Source organism: Octodon degus, unplaced genomic scaffold (assembly GCF_000260255.1).
Source record: "Octodon degus isolate 3935 unplaced genomic scaffold, OctDeg1.0 scaffold00028, whole genome shotgun sequence".
NCBI classification, from domain to species: domain Eukaryota; kingdom Metazoa; phylum Chordata; class Mammalia; order Rodentia; family Octodontidae; genus Octodon; species Octodon degus.
In genome coordinates, this window is record NW_004524604.1 from 4043442 (window position 1) to 4056138 (window position 12697).

General features: G+C 40.2%; 1 pseudogene; it reads left to right on the forward strand.

Moving 5' to 3' along the window:
• Positions 1–288: 288 nt before the first annotated feature.
• LOC105741926 lies at positions 289–652 on the forward strand (annotated as a pseudogene).
• The last annotated feature ends 12045 nt before the right edge of the window (positions 653–12697 follow it).

Sequence of the window (12697 nt, forward strand, 5' to 3'; positions counted from 1 at the left end):
TATTCCATCCTAAGGTGTTAAATGAATTTTGACTTGGCATAAGAAATTAAATTATTAAATCAGTGAGAATTTATTTGCCATATTCAAGACATTCTTCTTAGGCACCCAGGTTATAAAAATGTCACACCTAGGCTCTGTATTGCATAAGGAATTCAGTCTAGTGGAAGAGGCAGACACCAGAACAAATGAATGAACAGAAACGAGCGCAGTGGGAGGCCCTAGGACTACATGGGATAGACTGACAGAAGAGTGAACTTTGATCCCTCTGATCATCCTGCTGCTGTCAGGATGGCGCTGCAGAAAGACAAGAAGCCTAAGAGGTCAACCTGGAAGTTTAATTTGGACCTTACTCATCCAGTAGAAAAAGAAATTTTTGATTTGGAAATTTTGAACATTTTCTGAGGGAGGAGGTTAAAGTCAACGGAGAAACTGGAAACCTTGGGAATGTTGTTCACATTGAGTGGGTCAAGAATAATATCACAGTTGTTTCTGAGAAACAGTTCTCCAAAAGGTATTTGAAATATCTTACTAAGAAATATCCTAAAAAGAATAATCTTCATGATTGGCTTTGTGTGCACTTGACAAAGAGACTTATGAACTCCAATACTTCCAGATTAGTCAGGATGAAGGTGGATCAGAGTTTGAGGACTAGGTGGTTGCCACTTATAGGGCTTTGCTTTTTCCTAAAACTAATGGAGAATATGTGAGAAAGAAACATCCAGAAATGGGCTTTTAGATTACTGGTGAATAAAAACATTGCATTCTTAAAAAAAAAAAAGTGAACTCTGATAATCCTCGAAGAAAGAATGAGGTTTTGCTATCTACAGAAGAGGAAGAAAGGGTATTTCAGCAATGAGAACAAAATGTGCAAGGACACAGAGTTTTGAAAAGATATGTGAGAAGTTCATCGTGGGTTGGAGCTCAGGACTGTGGTGGGAAGGGGAAGGAAATGAAATTGGAACAGTAGATTGGGGTTACATCATGAAGGACACTGTATCCAGACCAAAAAGCTTGGCTTTAGGGTGCAGCTAGTGGGAGATGAAGAGGAATCATTAAAAAAGAAAAGGTATAATCATATATGTTTGGTAAGAAAATAATTATGATAGGAATTTAAGAAGATGAATTGTGGGAGATATTTTTGGGAGGGAGACCAAATAGGACAATGTGGCATTAATCTAAGACACAAATCACAAGAGCTTGGCTTGAATTGGTGGCTAGAAATGAAGAAGGGTGGTCAGATTTTGGGCATATGTCTGAAATAAACTTGAAAGAATTTGATTAAAAATAGAGGGACCCCAAGTGACATTCTTGTCAGAGGAGATTTGAGGATGCTAATCGTTTTAATGGTGGTGGGAAACAAGCATATTTAGGAAGGTAATAATCATTTCAGTCTTTTCAAAAAGTACATGAGGTCGAAGTGCCTGTGGGAGAGGCAAGTCCACAAACATCTGGAAGAGTCGATCTGCAATGTGAAGACAAACAAGTTAGAATTGGAGATACTGACTTGGGAACCACAAGGACACAAAGAGCCTCTGGGATGTGGGTGAAATCATGTATCTAAAAATGTAGGAGGAATGGGCAACCAGGGGTGAAACCTAGCACTTAAGCCAGTGTCACCCATTCATTTTAACCCATGTCCAATCGAGAATATAAAAATCTCAGCCTCCCTTGCATTATGAGATTAGACATTTCCCCTGAAGTCTCACCTCTGCCTGCTTTTCTATTTCTTAAGAATTCCTCATGTAAGGAGTGGTCAGAAGAGAAGGAACAATTGAAGACAATTGAGGGGTACTTGGAGAGTCATAGTAAAATCAGAATGGGATGACATCACAGAAGACAGGGCAGGTGAACATCATAATATGTAAACCTTGACCAAATCCTAGAAATTGAGTCTAGACATCCCGCCCCCCCAAAACTGGGTAAAATGGGTGACTTGAGAGTCTGTCTGAACAAGCACAAATGCACATACTCCTCATCCCTTCAGTCGTCTAGCAAACTTGGAAATGTGGATGTTGCTTTCCTTCCTCTTGGGAACAGTCCTTGACATTGGTGTCAGTTACCTTTCTCTTTCAGGAAGATGAGGCAAGTGTATAGGCCTGGAGGTAGAAACGTGGGAGGCAGAGGGACAGAGCACTCTGCAGCAGGAAGCAAATCACATTTGCTGTGCACTTTCAGCAATGCAGCCACTGCTCATGGCTCAACCAAAACTTAGTTCCAATAATTTTGGGCTACTAGTGGCCTGTATTGACCTTTTGGATTCCTTAACCTTTCTTCCTTCTCAGCAGAGAGTGAGAAACAACTAAAACACCAGTCAGGTGGTATTTTATCCTCATTCTCACCACTCAGACTTCAAGCATTCATTAGCAGGCAGGCCAAGGTGATGTATACTCTTTGCATCTGCCCTTGCCTATCACCCCTGGATATTTGTCATCAGATTTGTTTGTCCTCTCACCAACCCAAACTCCATCCTTAGGATCCCTTGTCCCTTCTTTTGCAGAAGGCCATGGCTGTCAGCATCCTATTCCTGGTGCCAACAGCTGTCAAGTTAGTTTCCCATGGTTTTGAGAATACTGGGCAAAGGCATGAGCCTTCTGGGTCAGAGAAAAAGCACTGGCTTTGTTCACAGCCTTCCGGCAGCACACAGCATGTTCAAGCCAATGGCATCCCCATATCCTCATGGTTAGGTTACCACAGTGAAGTGTGTGCCTGCAGTGGGTCTACAACACGCCACATGCCGAGGGACTCTGAACACAGGAAACCCCAGCCAATTATAGGAGAGGTGCAGGTAAACCTCCAACCTTTGCCCCAGAGGGAAGATTATACTAGAGAGCAGACAAAGTGCTCTCTGCTCTAAAGGGAGGTGCACTTTTCTTGCAAGGCTGTTCTCTACACAAATACCCATGAACAGATAACCCTGCAGGGAAGAGCGCCTCTGTGTACACAAATGTAACAGGCCTGTGGGAAACTATTGCCCAACAAAGTAGTTTCTGAGCATTCTTTTTGACATTCTCAGCTCCCTTCCTACCTTTTATGTTTCTTATTTTTCTCCTCCTCATTCCGTTCTAAGACATAATTTAACACTTGATATTTAAGGCTTTTTTAAAAAAAAATTATTTGTGTGTGTGTGTGTGTGTGTGTGTGTGTGTGTGTGTGTGTCCAGCTCAGCCCACCAGGGGTCGGGGCTGGCTGGCATGTGGTGCTGGGGGATTGAACCGCGGTCCCTGTGCTTTGCTAAGCTTGTTCCAAGTAGGTGTTTTAGACCATTGAGCCATCTCACCAGCCCCAACACTTGATATTTAAGGAATTGATAGTTTTTAATGACAAAATTCAGAAGAAATAAATATCAACCTGTCTATCTTAAACTTATGAAAATAAAATTCAGGTTGAAATTCTCATGGTATAACGATTGCACAGGAATGTTTAGGTAAAGGGAAATACGCCTTGCCAGCTTTAATGAAAATTTAAAATCAGAAATAATCTTTTAAACAAAGTTTGATTAGTTGCGAAGTTAGCTTTGTGACAGTTATGCATCAAGTAAAAGCAAGACTAAAAATCACCATCAGATTTCTTTTATATAGTTTTGCCTACATAGGTAATTTATAGGCAGAAAGCCCAAACTGGATTAAGAAACTGAAACCATTATCTTCAGCTTATATCATTAAACAGTAAAAAACATACATTTTAGGAAATAATATTAACGATGGGGTTGAAGATGAAACTCAGTGTCAGAGCCCGTACTCTGTAGAGGGGAGGACCTGGTTTGATCTTTAGCACCACAAAAAAAAAACAAAACAATGAAATGGCTTTGCTTGATGGATTAATGAATAAAATATGCAATTTGATTAACAACCCATCAAAAAACAAAACCAACCAGACAAACAAAAATCAACCCACCATTTTCATTATAAATATTAGAAGAGTGAGGTACACTATCCAAATGTCCACAAACCTGGATAATTGTCATGCACAGTGGATATTGTTACTGAATTCACCAAGATCTTCCCTATTTTTCAAACAAGGAATTGTCCACGTTAAAGTTCATCCCTTTGGCCCATGAAAAGTATGCACAAGTGCTGCGTGTCCTTTTCAGGAGGAAGAGTTTATTGCCACTGTTCAATTACTCTGTCTACTTTGCCCACTTAGGACACTTGTTTAAGCAAGCGCCCATGAGGGTGTGTATACCAGAGTGGCCTTGCATGTGGCCAACATCCCAGGGATTGTGAGCCTCAGAGGAATTAACATGAGCAAGAAATACATTTTATTGGTCTTAAGTTCCTGACATTTTGGGGCTTGCTGACTTTCTTTCTTTCTTTCTTTCTTTCTTTCTTTCTTTCTTTCTTTCTTTCTTTCTTTCTGTTTTTAACTGAAACTCCATTTATTTATTTATTTATTTATTTATTTATTTATAATACATTAGGGCCCCTAAATTTTTTTATTTATTTATTTTTAATTTTTTTTTTCTGGAACCAGGAATTAAACTCAGGCCCTTGCGCTTGCCAGGGGAGCGCTTACTCCATTGAGCCATCTCCCCGGCCCCTAGGGCCCCTAAATTTAAAGACCCAATCCAGAAATGAGCATCTGAGATGAACACACACTTCTCAGAGGATGAAATTAAAGAAGTGAATAAATATATGAAACTCCATTTAGCCCATCCCAACTAATACAATGCTGCTGCTGCACTTTTAAAATTCCCTATTCTGGGGCATCTTGAATTCCAAGTCAACCTGACAGATCTAGCATGTTGAACAGATACAACACCCAACGTTGTACTTGAGTGCCACTGGGTCTCTTTGTGGGATCCGGACTCCTGGGGGTACTCACGGGTGCTTCACAGGTATGCACTCTTGAGGCCTGAACATACAGTGCACCTTGAGTACGATATACTCTAGGAGATCACAAGAATGACGTCCCTTAGTACAAATGTGCACAGAAGGCTTCTTGTCCTGGAAACAGGTGATAGGTCTATATACCAAGACGTCACCGTGGCCTGAAACTGGAAAGGCATTGATACATAACTGATGCGCAAGAGCTTGTAGGTCACCCATGAGCTTTATTTTCTGCCCCAGAAAGCTCTTTGAGTTGAAGAGGAAGGTCAGTTGGTACAGCACTTGCCCACCAGGTGTAAAGCCCTGGGTTTGATGCCCAGTGCACAAAATAAGTAAATAAAATGTAAAAGTTCTTAGAGGCTGGGGAAATGGCTCAGTAGAATAAGCGCTTGTCTGTCAAGCACAAGGGCTTGAGTTCAATCCCCGGTTCCACCAAAAAAAAAAAAAAAAAAAAAAAAAAAAAAAGAAAAAAGTTTTTAGAGGGCTTTTAGATATGCATAATATATCTTATACTTCTTTTTATCTACCATGCTCTTCTTCAATGGGGATATAGGTTTGAAGAAACTATTTTGTTTAAAGAAAACTAAATATGTCATTATAATGACACTGGCTCTTTTTATATCTCAAGTATTTAATATAGAATATAAGTGACATTCACATGGAGAGAAAACATTCTCTCAGGCTTTCACAGAGAGCAAACTGGTCAAGCAATGGCCATGACTCATCCACATGGCTGACACTGACAAAGGATCTATAAACTGCAGTACAGGGTTTCAGGATAAATCCTGAGGGGATTTGACTCACCTTGTCAGATACAGAAGTTACATTTCTTGTTATATAGGTCTTGCTTTATTTTGGCCTTAACTATCCAGCAAAAAAATATAAAAAGAAGTATGAAAAGTGAAGTCATATTAATATGTTGAGCTGTAAAAGGCTCAAATCAACAACTTCTGACATTGCCAGTCCTATGGATAACCCACTACTATTATGGACTACTGGACTATATTGGATTATTTTGCTGAATTCACGCACCTACAATATTTAAATGGCAATGGAATACCCATCTCTGACAAAACTAAACAGAAAAGGGGGATATAAATGAAGGATCATTTTGTTTCTGTATATACAAAATAGGATAGATATACAGCTACTTTCCCTTAATTCAATGAGAAAAAAGATTTGTACTATAATGTTTAGACAGGATATCATGTCTGCATCTTGTCCTATGAATAACAACAAAACGAAAACAACAACATGCAATATATTAATTATTGAAACTGTCCTACTAGTCAGCTTCAAAACTGTTTTATTGCTATTTGCTTCTCAATAAAATTAATAAAAAAGAATGTAAGTGACATTAATAATGAATGTTAATTAATCACTTTAAACACTGTGTGCTTACTCATATGGGGAACCCCAGTGCTGAACACTGAAATAGAGAACAAAAGCCAAAACCATGCCAGGCATGGTCTCAGTGCTCACAGTTAACATGCAAATAACTGTAATAGTGAGTCTGTAATTATAAATTGGGGTTACAGTTTAAGAGAAACAAAAGTAATGTCTCTAAAATATATACAAAAGGAAACTAACAAGATTGGAATAGAAAAAGTTTTCCTGATTTTCAGAATAACAACAGAAGTCAAGCAGACAAATGAGGGATTGGAGGAAGGAATGGAAGGAGTTCCGTGAACTGTGGAACTGGGATGAGGAGCTGTGGCACATTTCTCTGCATCCAGAAGATGAACAGAAGAAGGAGAAAGTGAGCCAACTATGTAGTTTGTAGTTCTTTTAAAGAAGCTTTCTACACCTTAAGCAGAATAAGAAGCCATTAAAAGATTTTGAGTATGAAAGTTAATGTGACCAGATGAGATTTACAAGAAAAGAACATTCTGGTCACAGCAGGAAGAATAAATAGGAATGGGTCCTTACTGGATGTGAAGGAATTCAGCTAGGAGGCCATCGCATAAGAGCAGGGAAAAAATGAAGGTGTTTAAACTTAGGGTAGAAGCAGAGAGAGAGAGAGAGAGAGAGAGAGAGAGAGAGAGAGAGAGAGAGAGAGAATAGGGAAGTGATACTTTTTATCAATTTCTAGAATTTTGTAGTGGAGGGGTGGGCTGAGTGAAGGATAGTATTTGTCTAGGAAGACATTTAGCTCTCTGTGTTTCATAACTTGGTGGATGGTGTGATTCCCACTGAGGGTACAGTGACAGAGAAGCTGATTTAATGGGGTGCATGTAGGAAAAGATCATGAATTCATCTGAAATTTTTTTTTTTTTTTGTATTTTAGGGAAGGGTCTACAGGGTGTTCAGGGTCTCACTACTAGATTGGACTCATAGTGATTCTCCTGTTTACAGCCTCCCAAGAGCTGGGATTACAGGTGTGTGCCACCATACCAGTCTCAATAGCTGTTTTGGGGCTGGGAGATGGCTCAGTGGAATAAGTGCTTCCCTGGCAAGCTCAAGGGCTTGAGTTCAATCCCCGGTTCTGCAAAAAAAAAAAAAATCAATAGCTGTTTCAGTGTGCCCTGGGAGTGGGGTTGGCACAACATGCCAGTGATTGAACCCAGGTCGCTATGCTCTGCCTGAGCAGGTGCTCTAGTCCCCTGAGCTATGTGGCCAGCCCATGAGATAGAATTTTAAAAGATGTATTTATAGCTAATTTGTTTCTAATTAAATTCAAATCTGCATAAAGTATAAAATAATAAGGGTTTAAGAATCATCTTGTAGTGCTGGCAAGGTAGCTCAGCAGACTAAGTGCCTGCTTAAGCAAGCACAGGGACTGTGGTTTGATCCCAGGCACCACATGCCTGCTGGCCGCCACAGACACCAGGCATGGTGGCACACCCCTGTAATCCCAGAGCTGGGGAGGCTGAGACAGGAAGATCACTACAGGTCCAAGCTGTGTAGTGAGATCCCATACCAAATACATTAAAAAAAAGTGTCACAAAAATGTCTAGCAGATCTGTCCAAAGATGGAAAATGTGGACCATAAATGTAACTTAATATTTTGTATTTGTAGCTGTATCAAAACAGAAAAAAGAAAGTTGCTGTTATTGTATCATACATTTTATTTCAAGTAATATAATCAGAGTACTATAATTTCTTTTTATTACATAATTTTATTGAGAAACAAATAGCAATGAGACAGTTTCTAACCAAATTGGTAGGACAGTTTAAATAATTAACACATTGCATATATTCTTCCTAGTGGTTAATTGCTGTACAAGATGCAAACATGATATCCTATTTACAAACACTATCAGAACAAATCCCTCTATTCATTAAGAGAATGTAACTATATATCTATCCTAACCACTTTGAATACACAGATACAAAATGGACATTTATCTGTATACCCTTTTTTTGTTTAGTTTTGTTATTTGAATATTATAGGGTGTTAACTCAGCAAAATATTCTAAAAGAGTCCTTTTCCCTTTCCACTTTAATTGCTTTTCTATTTATAATCGTCTGTTTTTACACTATTCTTCTTTCATTTCTTTTGGATTTGTTATATTCTACAGAATGCTATAATTTCAACATATAATTAATGTGATGAAATGGTCTCTACTTTTTTCATACTAACAGTCTTTAAAGCCTATTGTGCTTGCTATCATATACTGCTTAGTTTGGATTAGCCAGATTTCAGTAGCCCCCTGTGGTTTAGGGCCATTGTACAGAAAACCCTGCAGGTCTAGAGGTAGGGAGGGCCAGGGCTGTGTACACAGCATCAGAGAGTCCGGCTTCATTGTCGTTTCCTTTCAGAAGGCTACTTCTTAATCTGGAGTGGTTCACCCAGGTCTACATATTACATCTGCATCCCAGTTAGGATAAGAGAAAGGTAAGTCTTTTCCCCTTAGCACTGTCCCTTGAAAATGCACAATATTGTTTGCATCCACACCCTCTTGTCAAAATTTAATAAAATGACCTGAAGATTATGTACGTCAAGGGAAGCTGGGAAATGTAACTTATTTCTGGTGGCCTTGTCTCTAGATAGAAACTGAGAATTCTAGGCCTACAGAACCTGCTGGGGTATAATCATCAGTCTTAAACAGTGTCTGCTCCTTAGATCACCCACTGCCTCAGTACATGCTTCTCCTAAATGAGCAAAATACTTTCTGCTATCTCTTTAATGAAGATGATTCCAAGTAGCAGCCAGATCAAAGTCTAGCATCTGAGTGCTCTCAGTCCAAATTTGGCCTCCTGGTCTGGTGACCCATAAATGAGAGAAGTCATACACTGCCCTTTTCTCACACTGTGATGATGTAAGAACAGGGTCACCAAAACAGCAGCATCCCCTTGCAGGAAGGAGAATGGGCACCTCCCAGTCTCCACATGCAGAAGGAGGGACGACTGTATTCTCTGGGAGGAACTTGAGCTCCTGGTTCAGCCTATCCCCTTCTTGTCTCCACATCCACCCCTGGGAGGGAGAGAGGCCTCTGTTCATATCCTTTAAGTCCTTGTCACTGCACTCTGGGAGATTCTTCCTTATACATTATCTCTGGGGGTCACAATGGGCAGGCCTTGGCAAGTATATCGCTCGTGTGCAGTACTTCTCACTGGTTCAGTTTTACATACCCAGAGTGCACCACAAACACAAACAGGCTAGACTTGTGCAGCTTCTTTGCCAATAGAGTTCTGTCAAAAATCTAGTAGAGGGGCAGCCGGGGAGATGGCTCAGTGGAATAAGTGCTTCCCCGGCAAGCACAAGGGCCTGAGTTCAATCCCTGGTTCCGCAAAAAAAAAAAAAAAAAAAAAAAAATTCTAGTAGAGGGCCAGACAGACACAGCTCGGTGGACTTAGGCAGACCACAGCAGACAGGGTTTGATCCCTGGCATGCCAGACCTGCCCCTGGGGCACACTGAGACAGTGAATGAAACTGGGAGTGGTGGCATATCTGTAATCCCAGCACTTGGGAAGCTGAAAACAGGAGAATCAGTAGGAGTCTGATGTACATAGTGAGACCCTGTAGGCCCTGTAGAACCTGTCCTAAAAGAAAAAAGATAATCTAGTAAATATCTGCTCTATTTGTTTTTTTTTTTAAATTTTTATTTATTTATTTATGTGTGTGTGTGTGTGTGTGTGTGTGTGTGTGTGGCCAGCTCAGCCCACCAGGGGGCAGGGCTGGCTGGCATGTAGTGCTGGGGGATTGAACTGCGGTCCCTGTGCTTTGCTAAGCTTGTTCTAAGTAGGTGCTTTAGACCACTGAGCCATCTCACCAGCCCAGAAATAATACAAATATCCTTTTTTTTTTTTTTTTTTTTTTTTTTTTTGTGGAACCAGGGATTGAACTCAGGTCCTTGCACTTGCCAGGGAAGCGCTTACTCCACTGAGCCATCTCCCCGGCCCCTATCTGCTCTATTTGATACTGACTGGTTTCATAGGTTACCACAGCCATAATACGTAGTATGGACACTGGTTTCTTCTGCTTGAAGACTTAAATCTTTTTTGGTAGTCATTAAGTTTTGATCATGCCCTTTTCTCAGCTTAATGGTGGCTACGGAAACAACCAAAAAGAAGAGCTGATTGGAGGGCAAAAGTCTTAAATTTGTCTCCTCAAGCAGGATAAGGCACATATCCTGCTTAGCAGGTAGCTCCTAGGACAGTGCTAAAAACTGCTTCTGCTGGGAGAGAAGCCTTAGCTTTTGAATCCTGGGAGACTCTACCTTGTCAGATTTCAGTGTTCTTTGACTGTTATCTATAGGCAAGGAAGGCTTCTCCCAGCACATCTGAAGTTTTTCCATCTCTGCTTCAAGTCTGTCTACTCTAGCTCAAAACTGTAAGACAATGGCCCAGCCAATGAGCCAGGACTCTGGTTTATTCCCCAACCATTTCCCAGGTGCTAGATACTTAATTATCAACCATCTGCCTCCCACATTATCATAGGTAACTATTTCATTAAATGTTTTGCTCAGGTGTAAGAGGGGCTGCTACCTCTCCAATTTTAGGAAGGTATTCCCACTACTTTTATGAAACTGCTACCACACAGTGTAGGCTTCTGTGTTCAAAACAAAGCCTTTTGCATTAGCTGGTGTTAATATCACATTTAACCCTGACAGATTTGAGTGGGATAAAAACCCCAAGAACAGTGACCCAGAAATCATTTCTCTCCTCTCACAAATGTCTGGAGTAGTGAAAGTGAGGCTAGTTTTGTGTGCCGCTGGATCAGGGATCTGAGTCCTTCTGTCTTGGCCATTGGGTGTGAACCTCCATGCCCAGGCTTACCTCATGGCCTGAAGCTGACTGCTACAAGGAATGAAAAGCAAATTAACTATGTTGTGCCTTCTGTCACACATTTTCTGTCTTACAATGGACACAGATTGCTCATTTGACCTGAAATTGCATTACTGATAATTCCAAGGTGTTTGATACTACAGGATATTTCCATTTTTGTCAAGTGCAACCTTGGGATTCTCAAAATAAAATTAAATTCTGTGTATTACAGGAGAGTTTGAGTTATAAAAATGAATGAACCATAATAATATGATTGTAAACATATTTACTAACCCAGTATTTTTCTGTTGTATAAATAACAGTGCTTTTGTTCATAGATCATATATATATATATATATATATATATATATATATAATAGTCTCTGAACAATTGGTCTATACACACTATTTATATATATAGTTGGGGACTGAGTGAGGAGTGCAGTGGTAGAATGGGTGCTTAACATCACTGTGTGGGCATTAAAGGGCTTCACTCTCCCACTAGACCAGCTATGATGCTGCTTGACAATATAATCTTGTGAGCACACCCTTGTATATGCAGCCTGTGAGTCTATGGATATAGTCATGTGGTACATGATTATTATTTTATAATATTGCAGGATCTCAGCTCAAAAGGGCCCCCTTGCTTCATGTAGTACTGTTTTTCCTTTTGGCTACCTTGACATTCTTAACAGAGGCCCTGCTTTCATTTTGCACCAAGTCCTGCAAATTTTGTAGCCAGTTCTACAACAGTGGCTTGCTTGTACTTTCAAAGGAAGAATGGGGCAGCTACCCTCTAATGTATATTGAATGTGTGATTGTTATTTTAGGTGTGAAATTGGTACTTGCTTTACTAGGATGGGTTTGGGCATTAAGGAAAAATGTCCCTAGTTAGATTTGAAGTTAAACAAATGTCTGAAGTGCTCAAATGTAATCCTGGTTTCCATCATTATGTCTCTTCTTCCTATCCATTAGTACCTATGCATGTTGCCTCTGGACTTCCTTCCCTCAGTCCTTCTGCCTGAGCCCCACCCTTTGCAGTAAGCGTGCCTATTTTTCATTTAGGAACATCCCTACCAAGACATGCCTGTTTTCTGTTTCACTACCATAGCACCCTGCACTATGCCAGTGGAAAGTCACTGCAGGTGCTGCTTCAGTCATTCCTCTGGGGTCTCTTTATCATGGTCTTATCCACCACAGAGAAAATGTGAGATATGGAGGGGGCACCAGGAGAGAGCATGCCTCCTCAGGCTATTGCTATCCTTATTAAAATGCCTTTTTTTCTCTTACCCAGAATCCTATCTACCAATATTGTGAAAATAGCCATACAGGGACTGAAGAGATAGCTCAGTGCAATAAGCACTTCTCTGGCAAGCACAAGGGCTTGAGTTCAATCCCTGGTTCCAACAACAAAAAAAAAAAGCCATACTTCCACAATTGTTCAGCAGACTTAATGCAATTCCAATCAAAATACCATTATCATATCTCACAGAACTAGAGAAAACATTTCTGAAATTCACTTGGGACTAGAAGAGACCTAGAACAGCAAAGGCAAGCCCAGGCAACAAAGGTAAGTCAGGAAGCATGACTTGAAATTAAATCATGAAGTCATAAAAACGTCTTGGCACTGATGAACAAACAGATCTATTGATCAGTGGAAT